The sequence below is a fragment of the Ornithorhynchus anatinus genome, chromosome X1 (assembly GCF_004115215.2).
Source record: "Ornithorhynchus anatinus isolate Pmale09 chromosome X1, mOrnAna1.pri.v4, whole genome shotgun sequence".
In the NCBI taxonomy this organism is placed as follows: domain Eukaryota; kingdom Metazoa; phylum Chordata; class Mammalia; order Monotremata; family Ornithorhynchidae; genus Ornithorhynchus; species Ornithorhynchus anatinus.
The window spans coordinates 41,795,178-41,810,323 of NC_041749.1; the positions used below are offsets into that span (position 1 = coordinate 41,795,178).

At 44.8% G+C, this 15,146-nt stretch overlaps 1 long non-coding RNA gene across 1 annotated transcript; it reads left to right on the forward strand.

Moving 5' to 3' along the window:
- The first annotated feature begins 7,223 nt into the window (after window positions 1-7,223).
- Window positions 7,224-11,780, forward strand: LOC114806643. The gene is made up of 2 exons (XR_003754706.2): window positions 7,224-7,377; window positions 11,404-11,780. It is a non-coding gene; the product is annotated as an uncharacterized LOC114806643 (long non-coding RNA).
- The last annotated feature ends 3,366 nt before the right edge of the window (window positions 11,781-15,146 follow it).

Sequence of the window (15,146 nt, forward strand, 5' to 3'; positions counted from 1 at the left end):
GGTGATGCTGCCTCACCAAGCCCTTGTATTTACATGAATAGAATTAAATTTATTTTTCCTAGCCATTTTCTAAACAAAGGCTACTCTCTCAGTTGTCAAAAATATCCATAAATGCTGATTTTTGCAAGTTATAGCTTATCCATTTGAAAATAGTTTGGATGCTGTTAATTTATGTCAAGCTCTGTCTTAATTGCAAGATATTCTATGTCCCCATTCCACAATTGTATATTTCCTTATTGACTATGAAACTCATATGTGTGCCTGATGACTTTTCCACCTGGAAAAGTACTCAGGATATGCAGCTGTGTGGATGCCTTGGGGAGGCAGAGAGTAGAGAGTTGTTTTCCTAAGGCTTTTGGGAAATGGTTGTAATCTTCTCCTTGTGCTAATCTGTAAAAACAGCCTTTCTCCCAGTACTCTTCTTTGTTAAACCTGACCTTGCTAAGCCCTTATGCTAAAACCATTTAGTATTAGCTCAGTATGAAGTAATTTTCAGTGTTTTTATGCAATAAAATTCGCAGGAATAGTTCAAGACACAAGGACTCTGAAGAAAGCAAAGTCAGAGTGTAAACGTTTGGCAACCAAATGAGCAGAAAACTGAAGCAGAGCATTAAAACTAGTAATGTTCACGTTTGTTATTTTGAACAGTGACAAACCCGCTAAGTAGACATCTCTAATGATTAAGTTTTGGTAGGGTAGGAGAAGTAAAAAGGAGTGGTGGCTGAAGTGAATTTTAGAAGATCTCCATTTTAACAGGTAGCTATTTTGAGCCTCCAGTTCATACATTACCTTAAACCTGGTCGCATGTTACAATTCATAAATCCTTTTGTGAAGACATATGCACCTGTTAGAGTAATAAAATGCCGAAGCCTTTAATCACCGGTCAATATGAGTCTGGCATCTTTCATAAATGCAGGAATTGGAAAGTTACTGGATTTATACAGTGTTGTTGTTTTTCCCTAGACATAGACCAATCAGATCTCTTTAGTCTGGAAAGTATTCATAAGAAAGAAATGGCAGCTCTGACTGTTTGTTTTTTGATGGCTCTTCCCACTCTCTAAATTGGAAACAGATAAGGAGAGTTTAGGGTTGTCCTAAACAGATACTTTCTCGAATCAGAGACACTGCATCAGAATTCAAGGAATGATATTGATTATTTCAAGCCTTTCGCTGTTCAGTTGTGGTTCAGAGGACATATGCTTTCAGTCAGACTTTGAGGATGGAGAAAGTGCTGTTCTGTCAGACATGAAATAATAATAATTATGGTGTTGGTAAAATGAGGCCCAGAGAAGTTCAGTGACTTGCCCAAGGTCACACAGCAGACCCTGTGGAGCTGGGGTTAGAACCCATGACCTTCTGACTCCCAGGCCCATTCTCTGTCCACTACACCATGACGTTAAAGAGTAAAGGTCCGACAGTGGGTGAGGAAAGAGTGAGGGACAGTGAGTAAGCTGGTATTAGAGGATCGAAATGTGTGGGCTGGGTTGTTCTGGGAGAGAAGTGAGCACAAGTTAGGAGGAGAGAGCTGACTGGCCTGAGTCCAATCGTGAGAAGTTTCTGCCTGGCTTTACCCTCATCTGGCCTCCTACTGAGTATGGGCGGCCTTCCTTCTGCACAGAAGGGCTTCTATGCACACAAGGGCTCCTCTGTGCCATGAACCCCTCTGAGTACATTGTGGATACAGCCGAACTTCCAGGTCCCCAAGGCTGTGCATCAACTGAGCAGAGAGTGGGAATCCCAGGACCTTGCTTCTAACTCCAGCCCTGCCACTTGCCTGCTGGTGGGCCTTGGGCAAGTCACTGAACTGCTCTGTGCCTCATTGACTTCGATTATAAAATGTGGATTCGATACCTATCCTCCCTCTTAATTAGAATGCGAGCCCCATGTGGGACAGGGACCATGTCCAACCAGATCAACTTGTACCTACCGTAGCACTTAGAATAGTGTTTAGCATTTAGTAGGCATTTAAATACCATAATCGTCATGACCTTCATAGAGACAATTCGTTTTCTCCAGTGGGTGGATCACGGTTGCTTTCCTCCAGAGCCTGTGGCCACCTCAGCTTTCTCGGATGAGCTGGTCAGCACAGGGTCAAAGGGTCTTTTCCCAAGACTAAGAATAGATGTTGTGAGCATGACCTAGGCTGAACAAGAGTAAGTGAAAGAGAGGAACTTCCACTTTATCAGCTGACAGACATGAGACACTCATGGCACGGGGAACAACTTCTTCCTGCCCGTTCAGTGGGTGGCCAGTTTCAGGAAACCTAGAGGTCCCTTCTAAGCTCGGATCCATTCCACAAACTTCCGAAAAACAGAGAAAGATTGCCCATGTTTGTCACACAGAGGCAAGGTCGGCCTCTCCTCAGGGTTCTGAGAAATAAAGCCGCTTTGACCAATCAGTGGTATTTATTGCGTGCTTACTGAGCACTGCACTAAGCAGTTGGGAGAATGCAATACAGCAGATTTGGTAGACATTTTCCCTGCCTGTGGATGCTTAATCCCATGGAAGAGGCAGCTCAGTCTAGTGGAAAGAGCATGAACCTGGGAAGCAGAGGACCTGGTTGCCAATCCTGGCTCTGTCACTTGCCTGCTGTGCGACTTTGGGCAAGTCGCTTAACTTCTCTATGCCTCAGTTTCCTCATCTGTAAAATGGGGGTTCAATAGCTGTTATCCCTTCTACGTAGACTGTGAGCCCTCTCTGGGTTGTGAGATGATAGAGAGGGTTGTGGATGCTGTAAGCTTGTTGTAGGCAGGGACCGTCTCTGCGGTGTCTGCTAACACGTGAGAAGCAGTGTGGTTTAGTGGGAAAGAGCCCGGGCTTAGAAGTCAGGGGTCATGGGTTCTAATCCCGGCGCCGCCACCTATCAGCTGTGTGACTTTGGGCAAGTCACTTAACTTCTCGGTGCCTCAGTTACCTCATCTGTAAAATAGGGATGAAGTCTGTGAGCCTCATGTGGGACAACCTGATTACCCTTTATCTACCCCAGTGCTTAGAACAGTGCTCGGCGCATAGTAAGCACTTAACAAATACCAACATTATTATTATTAGTATTATTAACTTGTAATGTATATACTCTCCCAAGTGCTTAGTACAGTGCTCTGAATACATTAAGTGCTCAATTAATACCCTCGATGATGACTGATGATGAGGCACTGTTGGGTTGAGCGTGAGGTACAATTTTTTAAGGACCATCTCTTTGAATAACTTAATATTTGGAGAACTCTGGATTCAGAAATTAGCCTTTGGCTGACCATTTTTCTCTTTGTAACAAGTATGATTTCAGGGTCAAAGCCTAAGTGTCTTTCAGTGTGCAGGGCAAAATAGATCATATGATTAAGGAGCACGAGTTGAATCTCATTCTGAGAAACGTGGACTGCTAAAGAATGTTGCAAGAAGTCTTGATAGTATGACTAATAGGACAATTGAGGAGAACTGTCAAAATGTATTTAATTGACCATTTGCAAAAGTTTGAAAAACATTTTGAGAGTGTTTCCCCCAAAGTGGACGGGTCAGATTTGAAATTTATTAGAGTTTTCCCAGTTTCCCATTTGACAGTACTCTGAGAAAGGACCATGGATATGTGTAGCGATAATGCCACCCTTTGACCTACTTCCAGGAGAAACTAGTGCCTGTAGGGCAGGAGGGGTCCTGCCCTCAAAAGCTCAGTCAAACAGTGAGTCAATCGTATTTATTGAGCGCTTACTGTACGCAGAGCACTGTACTAAGCGCTTGGGAGAGTACGATATAACAGACACTTTCCCGGACCACAACAAGCTTTCAGTCTAGAGGGGAAGATGGACATTAATATAAAGGAATAAATTACAGATATGTACTTAAGTGCTATGGGGCTGTTTCTATTGGAATGAGAATGTCATCACCTCCATGGGCTTGGCATCATGGGGTTGAGACCATTAACTTTGTTCCCATTGATTTGGGGACAGGGTGGGCAACTGCAGCTAAGCCACTCTGCCTCCTGGGATCGGAAAGGGTCAGAGGTGGAGCTGGGCTCAGAGGTGGAGCTGGGCTGTTGACTGCACCTCTTTCCTCAATCAATCATTTATTGAGTGCTTACTGTATAGAGAGAGCACTGTACTAAACATTTGGGAGAGTTCAGTATTACAGAGTTGGTAGATATGTCCTCTGCCCTCAAGGAGCTTGCAGTCTAGAGAAGAGTTTGCAGTCTAGCAAGACAAGGCACCAGTATCTGGAGGGTTCTGGTCACCCTCGGTGACCAGAGTTGGCCCAGAGATTACCGTGGCCTGGAAATAGTTATGGTATTTAGTTACGGTATTTGTTAAGCTCTTACTATGCGCCAGGCACTGTATTAAGCACTGGGGTCCAACTGAATCAGGTTAGACATAGTCCCTGTTCCACATGGGGCTCACAATTTCAATCCCCATTTTAGAGATGATATAACTGAGGCACAGAGAAGTGAAATGACTTGCCTAAGGTCACACAGCAGCCAAGTGGCGGAACTGGGATTAGAACCCATGACCTTCTGACTCCCAGGTCACACAGCAGCCAAGTGGCAGAGCTGGGATTAGAACCGATGACCTTCTGACTCCCAGGTCCTTGCTCTATTCACTACGCCATGCTGCTTCTCAAATCTTTAGAGAATTCATTCAACTCATTCATTCAATAGTATTTATTGAGCACTTACTATGTGCAGAGCACTGTACTAAGGGCTTGGAATGTACAATTCGGCAACAGATAATGAGTCATCTAGAGCTGTTGCCAAAACTGTTGAAGCCACAAGGGACGGGGAAGTGTCTGTGCCCCTTCCTGTCATCGGTCAAGCTGCGGTGGTGACTCTAGCTCAGGTGACTTCCCTTGGGCCGACCCCCCAAAAGGGGCATAGAGGCGGTCTGCCCCCCAGAGTGTCCAGAGCTTCCCCGACAACTCTCGTCGACTTTTCTCAAGGGCTGTGGTGGTGAGAAGCCCAGCCTACGGCACAGATGAGCGGTTGCAGTGGCGATGGAGAAAGGAGTAAGAGAAGATATGGCAGGGAGGGTGAGTTATTTCAATGAGCTTCCCTGGAGATAGAGGGTACTATATTCGGTACTTGGGGGAGCACACTCCACTCAGTCATTCATTCATTCAGTTGTACTTATTGAACACTTACTATGTGCAAAACACTGTTACTAAACTCTTGGGAGAGTACACTATAACCCCTAATGACCTCACAGTCTAGAAGATATAAGTGCTATAGGGGTGGGAGGGAGGATAAATGAAGAAGCAAGTCAGGGTGACGCAGAAGGGCATGGGAGAAGAGGAGAGGAGGGCTTCTTGGAGGAGATGTGCCTTCAATAAGATTTTGAAGTTGGGGAGAGCAATTATCTGTCCGTTATGAGGAGGGAGGGTGTACCAGGCCAGGAGTAGGATGTGGGCGAGGGGCTGTGGTGAGATAGACGAGATCGAGGTACGACGTCCTAAAGAAAGCAGCGTGGCCAAGCGGGAAGCTAGACTGATAGCTCTGTGTGGGCGGGGAACGTGTTTGTCTATTGTTGTATTCTCCCAAGTGCTTAGTACAGTGCTCTGTGCGCAGTAAGCGCTCAATAAATTTCACTGAATGAATGAATGAAAGAATATGGTACGCCCAGCTCTGAGATGCCCCTGCTTTGTAACCTCGAGCAAATCACTTCACTGTCCTCAGTTTCCACCTCAATCCCCATTTTACAGATGAGGTAACTGAGGCCCAGTGAAGACTGTAAGCCCGTCAAATGGCAGGGACTGTCTCTATCTGTTGCCGACTTGTTCATCCCAAGCGCTTAGTACAGTGCTCTGCACATAGTAAGCGCTCAATAAATACTATTGAATGAATGAATGAATGAAAGTGACTTGCCCGAGTTCACACCACAGACAAGTAGTGCAACTGGGAATAGAACCCAAGACCTTCTGACTCCCAGGTCGGTGCTCTATTAAACCCATGCTTCATGTGGGTTCAAAGTTACAGGCTTGTGAGGTAAGAAAGATGGTGGTTCTACAGTGACAAGAAAATCAGGGGGAGGACAGGGTTTGGGTGTGGAGTTAAGGAATTCTGTTTTAGACATAAAAGCCACTGCCCTTGCCCAGAATGTGGAGTCCTTTTTCCACTACCTATGTCATACTGGACTTTCTTCTCCAACACTGATCAAGATTAAGCACTACTACAGATTTCAAATCGAAGCTAGTTAGTGACTAAAATTATTTTTGTGTCACAATAAACAGGCTCTTCCTTCTCACTGACATTACGCTTTGTAATAATTAATCTCAAGTTTGATTTGTATTTTATGTGTTATTAATGTGAACTGCCTTTTTTTCTCTTTTTATACAGGGAAATTTACCATTTAAAAATCACTTTGATTTTTTTTTTAATTACCCAGAGGTACAGGATCTATCAGATTGATTTTATAGATGCTTCTAACCCAAAATGTTTGTTGCCTAACCTTGCACTATGGCACGGCCCTAAGCAACCTTAAGGGAAAAATGTAAGCCATACTGGGGAAAAATATAATTATAATTATACAACTTGACCTAATAGTGCCACCTTGACCGAATACAGTTTTATCTGTGATTTATATTATGTAGGCCATTTCAGAACATTACAAATTAGAAAGTCACTTAAAGGTTGTAAAGTTCTTCCCAGTACACTTGACTATAAGTGTCTATGATGTAACTTTTCCCTAATACTTAGTGACACAAGGTCACTGTAAAATTTTCCCCTCCTGAAACATGGACCTCGTCTATACCGATGGCGTAAACACAGCTACATTGTCAGGATAGCACTGTTATGATCTCATTAACGAAGCAGCTACAAGAGCAACCTCTCGCCGGGTAAATCTAGACTTCGTATTAAGAAGGACACACATTAGATCAGTTTCTTTTATTTCTCAAAATCCTATTTCAGGCAAAAGCATTATGTGAGCCAATAAGCACGGGAGTTGTCTGCTCTGCCAAATGAGGCCTTAGTCGAGGTTTAACGTAAGCCCGTTGATGGCGGTTCCACGGTTTGTCTGAAGATTAGGAGCGTTGTGGAGGCTATTTGTAGAATGCCTGAATTTCAGGGATGGCTCAGGACAAAGAAGCTTTCATTAAGTTATTTTTTAAGACAAGCATTTCAAAACCCTGCCCTGAACATGATCTGAAGCTAGGTTAAATGGATAGCTAGACATCTTGGTTCTAGAATTCATTTATGACATCTGTGTAATGCTGTAAAGGTTAGTTCCCAAGTAGGTGACAGTGGGGCAAAGGGAAAGCAAGTGGGGCCTCTCCAACTTTGGCCACCTTGTAAGTGACTGATGTCTGGAATTGCTCATGTGCCTGCTGGAGAAATGAGGATCACTGGGAATGAACTGGCATGTTATATTCTGGGGAGTTACTCCCAGGTGGACCAGTCAGGTACAGGCTCTATATAAGATCTCCTTGTTTCTTCTTTGACAGTCAGAAACAGCAGGGCCTCCTGGAAAGAGCACAGGTCTGGGAGTTAGGAGGAACTGGGTTCTAATCCCATCTCCGCCACATGTTTGCTGTGTGACCTTGGATAAGTCACTTCACTTCTTCTGGGTGCCTCATTTAACTCACCTGTAAATTGGGGATTGAAGCTGTGAGCCCCATATGGGACATGGACTGTGTCCAACCTGATTAGCTTTTATCTGCCCCAATGCTTAATACAGTGCCTGGCTCATAGTAAGTGCTTAACAAATACCATAAAAACAAGCAACACAGAGGATCTTTTGATAGTATATAGCAATAATGAGCTTTAATTTTAATCATCATGCACTCTATAGTCTGGTTGCAGCTAGTGTATGACTATTAGGACTTGTCAAAAAGAAATTCTCTGGATGTTAATGCCTTGTGTCTGGGGTCAGTTGAAATCCTTGTGAAGATGAATTCCATTCTGTTAATTACTATATTAATGAAGCCTCTAAGGATTTTTTCAAAATAAAAATAGTCTGTCCAGTGAACGTTTGGAATGCCCACTTGATTAGGCCTACTGTCTGATTTTTATTAACTATACTCTTCTTAGCTCTAAGTGAGGTGAGCTAGTGGTTTTCATGTGGTGTTCTTTTCTTTTTGGCAAAATGTATACATGCCATCACTACTTTTTTCATTAATTGTTAGAATTTGATGATGGCATCATATACATCACACAGTGTTGGTTTTTTTTACATGGGGAAAACAGCACAGTAATTTGAAGGAAAAAAAATTTAATAAATTCTACGCTTACACTTACATTTCCAGGAGAACGTCAGATGAACACACTAACTAGCTCTAACCTTGGCACCTAAAGTTTGTTGTCAGTACTCATCCAACCCTTCTTTAAACTTGTGTCTCCATTCTTGTAGCTTTGGAGATGTTCTTCCCACCAATCTGGTTCTCCATTCATAAGCATCCAAACCTGTCTTGCTCCCCTTTTATTTAAAAAACAAACGCAAAATTTGTGCTGCTCTTCTCAACTCATTCCTACCATTCCCGGTCTTTACTGCCCAAGTCTTCCAAAAGCGGCAGAGACAGAATTAAAGTCCTTGAGAACAGGGCTCATGTCCACTTAATTGTACTCTCCCCAATGCTTACTGCAGTGCTCTGCACACAGTAAGCGCTCAGTAAATAGAACAATGAATGAATGAAGGGTCACTCTGTCCTTTGCCTGCTAGTTTGAAGGAAGCTGAAGCAAGGATGAGTGGGGATTTCCCCAAATTCATGGGAGCGAGGAAGATGTAGGGACATGGTGTAAAGGAAAATAAGACTAGGGTTGGGGGAGTGGAAGGCAAGTAATGAGAGAAAAAAGCTTTACTTGATGGACAGTTGGACCAATAGGAAGACAGACATCTGGGTTCACAGCCAGCCGTGTTGTGTACTTCTGACATGAAAATAGAGGAGCAGCACGGTGTCATGGAAAGAGCACGGACCTGGGAGTCAGAAGACCTGGATTCATTCATTCAATTCATTCAATAGTATTTATTGAGCGCTTACTATGTGCAGAGCACTGTACTAAGTGCTTGGGATGAACAAGTCGGCAACAGATAGAGACAGTCCCTGCCGTTTGACGGGCTTACAGTCTAATCGGGGGAGATGGACAGACAAGAACAATGGCAATAAATAGAGTCAAGATTCTAATCCTGGTTCTGCCATTTGTCTGCTGTGTGACCTCATGCATTATTATTATTATTATTATGTGATGCTTATTCACTAAAGCAGTCCTTTTGATTCGGTCTAGAGCTAATCCAGAACATATTTTACAAACACAAATTTACCTTATCCTTTATGTTTCTGTGCTCCCTCTAGTACTACCCTTGTTTTCAAATTTGATATTAGCACCAAAAAAGAAAAAAAATAGGCATTTGCTACAATGCCCCATCCAGTTCTTTCAGCCTGGAGGAAAAAATACCATTCATGGTGAGACCAAAACAGTACCAACTTTGAGTCTCTTGAGTTTCATGTCATCAGGGGATTGGAATTTTTTCCATGGTTCAGTGAAGTTCTTGGGGGAGAAATCAAGAGAAGCTGGAGGGTGAGGAACAGTCAGAGAACAGTTTTATTGGATCTGAAAAAGGACCCAAGTTAAAGTTTTTAGACTGCCTCTATTATATAGGCTCAGAAGAAAGAATAGCTTTTTGATCTAATAATAATAATAACTGTGCTATTTAAGCACTTACCATGTGCCAAGCACTGCACTAGGGAAGATAGAAGATAATCAAGTCAGACACTGTCCCTGTCCCACATGAAGCTCACAGTCTAAGGAAGAACTGGTATTTAATCCCATTTTGCAGATGAGGAAACTGAGGCACAGAGAAATGTAGTATTAGTGGTAATAGTATTTAGTAGGCACTAAGTGTGTGCAGAGCAGTGTATTAAGTGCTGGGAAAGAGTATACATGTGGGAATTAGACAGGGACCCTGTCTCTCAAGGGGCTCACCATCTGTGAATAAAGGCAGGGTAGAGGATTTGAGGCAGACACATCAGGAGTAATGAAACGATTGAACAGTAAAACAGTCTAAGGGAGAAGGACAAATTCAAGATCACCCAGGAGGAAAGTGGCAGAGTCATGATTAGAACCCAGATTCCCTTCACGTTGCTTGTCTTAGCACATTTTTAGCACATAGAGTATTCTAAGCACATTCCCCCTTTCCCCACAACTTTTGCGATCCTATCTAAGAAGGTGGGGTCTGGGGTCAGTATTTCTTATATGATGTATCTCAGTAAGGTGGATATTTTCCTATGAATGTCTTCCCCCATTTTAGATTGCAAGCTCCTTTATTATTTTTATCATTGCCATCTGAATTTATTGAGTTCCTGATGGACTCGATTGTCATAAACATTGAGAGCCAGCCAGTCTTGTCACTAATGGGGCCTTTCGAGTTGCACGTGGAAGCCAATGCATGAACCCCTCGAGCCTCCTGCCTCTTATCCGCATGAAATTTTGGACTCTGAGGCTTTTTCCTCTGAGGATTGAAGTTGGGATCACTTAACTGTCTAACTCCAAACCGGGACCCATATCAGCCATTCTGTATTTGGGCCATCAGGGGCAGATACCGGATTAAAACTTCCATCAAAAAGTGGTTGAGTTTGTGGAGGCCTCAGCAACTATGACTAAACCTGAATCCCAAACCCGAAGAGGACAGTCTTTAATCGATTCCACAAATTGGAATAGATCACCACAGAAAATAATCAAAGTTGAGGTTAGCGCAGTATTTAAATAAGTGATGATAATGAAACGATATGTGCCAAGCATTAGACTAAGTGCCGGGGTGGGTCAAATGAACTAGATTGGGTATAGTCCCAGCTCCACAAAGGGCTCACAGTCTAAGAGGGCAGAGACCAAGGATTTTATGCCCATTTTACAGGTAATGCAACCGAGCTCTAGAGAAGTAAAGTGACTTGCCAAAGGTCACACAGCAGGCAAGTGGCGGAGTTGGGACTGGGTTCAAGATCGCCAGGGCCGAGCTGAGGATGCGATTAAAGGCGTGTACTTCGGCCCCCGGGGGGGGGGGGGGGTGACTGCCTAAAAGCTTTGCTCGGGTGAAAAGGCGGGAGAGAGGTTCAAGACCAAATTAACTTGTAGTAGCTTTCTTTTTACCCCGGGTGTAGTTTACAGAGAGAGAGAGATGGGTTACCATATGAAGAGCTCTTACTGCCAGGTCTCAGGGAGAGTAGGCAAGTGCACAGATCAGAGGCAATGGGGAGCGCCCTCTCACTGCCCTTCTCTCTGCCCCCTGGGAGAACTTGGCTATATCCCTAGAAGGGGTGGAGATTTCCCACTATTGACAGAGGAGCCAACCTCTCCCCGCAAAACATCGCAAGTGATTCTGGGGATTCTGCCAAGCCTGTGATCTTACTGTCTAACATGTGGCCCGCCACACACTCTCCCAACAGTGAGTTCTGCATCACTTGAAGCTTTCACCTAGTGTTTCTCCTCTGCTGCAGGGATGCGTTTGTCCCGAAGGGACCGATCAGCCGAACGGCAGAATCTGTCGCCCGGAGGACCCGTCGTGAGGCCTGAGTTCCCCCATACATTTAGAAGTTGGCCTTCAGTATTCCTCCCTCTGGCTATCTCTGGGGCATGTTCCAGTGCAGAGCTCTCCATAAAAGATCACCTAAAGCGTCATTTCTCATTCATCTGTGGCGGTGGACAACGGCATCCCAGCTGAGACCCGGTTATCGGGTCCGGCAAGCCTGGAAAATTGCAAGACCTTGGTAATTCGGGATTGATCTTACCATTTTACACTGGCTATCCGTTTGCTGTTCACCTCACCCTCTGCCCCGCAGGACTTATGTACCTATCGGAAATTAATTAATTTACAGTAATGGGATGTGTCTGTTATATTGTGCTCACCCAACCACTCAGTACATTGCTCTGCACACAGTGAGAGCTCAATAAGTACGATTGACTGACTGACTGTTTCCCACCCCTCCAGACCATAAGCTTGTCGTGGGCAGAGAACGTGTCTACCGACTCTGTTCTGTTCTCTCCCAAGTGTTTAGTACAGTGCTCTGCACACAGTACACACTCAATACATACCACTGATTGTCTGATTGATCCACTTCAGACAGTTGTTTGACATTCTGTCGGTAGGGTGACCGTGCCTCTCGGCGTATGCCACTGTTGTGATAAACAGCACAATAGACGTCAATCTCGGTCTGTAGGTTGACATCCCACTGCCTTTCCAAATGCCACCCTGGCCACAGACCATTAACTTTGGTAAAGTTAGAAAAGCAGCGAGGCCTAGTGGAAAGAGCACAGGCCTGGGAGTCAGAGGGCTTGGGTTCTAATCCCAGCTCCGCCACTTAGTCCGCTGTGTGACCTTGAGCAAGTCACTTCGCTTCTCTGTGGCCCAGTTACCTCATCTGTAAAATGGGGCCTAAGACTGTGAGCCCCACGTGAGACACGGATTGGGTTCAACCTGATTATCTTGTATCTCCCCCACTGCTTACTACAGTGCCCGACACATAGTAAGCACTTAACAAAAACTTGAAAAAATGTGCCACGTTAGAGTCAGTCGCCACTTAGAGCACCTCAGCTTTCACCATCTACCATTTGTCCCGTGCTTAGAACAGTGCTTAATAATAATGATTTTGGTATGCGCTTACTATGTGCCAAACACTGTTCTAAGCGCTGGGTAGATATAAGGTAATCGGGTTGTCCCACGTGGGGCTCACAGTCTTAATCCCCATTTTACAGATGAAGTGACTGACGCACAGGGAAGTGAAGGGACTTGCCCAAAGTCACACAGCTGATAAGTGGCAGAGCCGGGATTAGAACCCACAGCCTCTGACTCCCAAGCCCGTGCTCTTTCCACTGAGCCGTGCTGCTTCTCAGACTGCTGCTTGGCACATAGTAAGCACATAACAAACACCATCATTATCATGATAGGACTGTGGAATAGAACAGTGTCCCAGAAGCGTTTCAGAGGTGAAAGATGCAGTCCCTGACCTAAAGAAGTTAATGGGAGAGCAAAGAGAAACCAATGGACAAATATCCAGTAGAGAGAGGAGAGGACATTGGAGGTGATGAAAATACACATGCAATTCGGTAAATAAGTATATGAGGAGTAGCTACACTAAGCTGGGAAGCAGCGTGGCTCAGTGGAAAGAGCCTGGGCTTCAGAGTCAGAGGTCATGGGTTCGACTCCCGGCTCTGCCACTTGTCAGCTGTGTGACTGTGGGCAAGTCACTTCACTTCTCTGTGCCTCAGTGATCTCATCTGTAAAATGGGGATTAACTGTAAGCCTCACGTGGGACAACCTGATTACCCTGTATCTACCCCAGCGGTTAGAACAGTGCTCTGCACAAAGTAAGTGCTTAACAAATACCAACATTATTGTTATTATTAAGCTAAACTCCTTGGAGGGAAGGATCTTGCCAGTTCATTTTCTTTACGCTTAACCCAGCATTCATTCATTCATTCATTCAATAGTATTTATTGAGCGCTTACTATGTGCAGAGCACTGGACTAAGCGCTCGGACTGTACAATTCGGCAACAGATAGAGACAGTCCCTGCCCATTGACGGGCTCATAGTCTAATTGGGGGAGACAGAAAGACAAAAACAATAGCAATAAATAGAATCAAGGTGATGTACACCTCATTAACAAAATAAATAGGGTAATAAAAATCTATACAAATGAGCGGAAGAGCACAGTGCTGAGGGGAGGGGAAGGAAGAGGGGGAGGAGCAGAGGGAAATTACTACTGCTGTGCTGTACTTCTCTAATAGACAGAAGCAGCATGGTGTAGTGGATAGCACACAGGCCCGGAAGCCAGAAGGTCATGAGTTCTAATCCCTTCCTCTGCCACTTGACCGCTGTGTGGCTTTGGGCACATCACTTCACTTTTCTATGCCTCAGTTACCTCATCTGTAAAATAGGGATGAGGACTGTGAGTCCCACGCAGGACGGGGACTATGTCCAACCCGATCTACCTGCATCCGCCCCATCGGTGAGTATAGTGCCGGGCACATAGTAAGCGCCTAAAACCCCCCAGGATTTTTATTATAACGAAGAAAAGGGAGCTCATCCCCTGAGGCACCCTCAAATTGGTGGTGTTAGGGTGGCTCAGGGGAAAGAGCACGGGCTTTGGCATCAGAGGTCATGGGTTTGAATCCCAGCTCTGCCACTTGTCAGCTGTGTGACTGTGGGCAAGTCACTTAACTTCTCTGGGCCTGAGTTACCTCATCTGTAATATGGGGACTGTGAGCCCCACGTGGGACAACCTGATTCCCCTGTGACTACCCCAGTGCTTAGAACAGTGCTCTGCACATAGTAAGCGCTTAACAAATACCAACATTATTACTTCTTTGGCAAGGTGGTACCCTAAGCGGACTGGAGGAGTTTTATTTTTAGGGTGAGGCGTCGCCCACTCTCCCTGGACCACGCCCACATGGCTCCAGGCCTCTCCCCCCTGAGCCCGGGCTTGGGAGTCAGAGGTCACGGGTTCGAATCCCGACTCTGCCACTTGTCAGCTGTGTGACCGGGCAAGTCCCTTCACTTCTCGGTGCCTCAGTGACCTCATCTGGAAAATGGGGATGAAGACTGGGAGCCTCACGTGGGACCACCTGATGAGCCTGTATCTCCCCCAGCGCTTAGAACAGTGCTCGGCACAGAGTAAGCACTTAACCAATACCAACATTATTATTATCTGGGTATGGGCCTTTCACAATCGGGGTAGTATGTAGGTGTTTAGAGAGAAATGTAGCTCCCCATCTAAAAATGTTTTGTTCTCCTTGGCCTCAGTAAATAATAGTAGTAGTAAATTTTAAAAAACCCATAAACTTTGAAGACATCAGGGTCACTGAATGAAATTGCATGTGGTTAGTAAAACGAATAAGTGAGAATGCTGTAGTTTAATGGACGCTCTTTTTTAAAAAAATTGATTTTATTTTACTCTGAATTCTTCCTTTTCATTCATTCAATAGTATTTATTGAGCGCTTACTAGGTGCAGAGCACTGGACTAAGCGCTTGGAATGAACAAGTGGGCAACAGATAGAGCCAGTCCCTGCCGTTTGACGGGCTTACGGTCTAATCGGGGGAGACGGACAGACGAGAACGATGGCAATAAATAGAGTCAATTTGTTCTTCCTCCTTTGAGAACGGTGCTCTGCACCTAGTAAACGCTTAACAAATATCAACATTATTATTACTCCGAACCACGCCCTCTCCTGCCCCGGGCCCC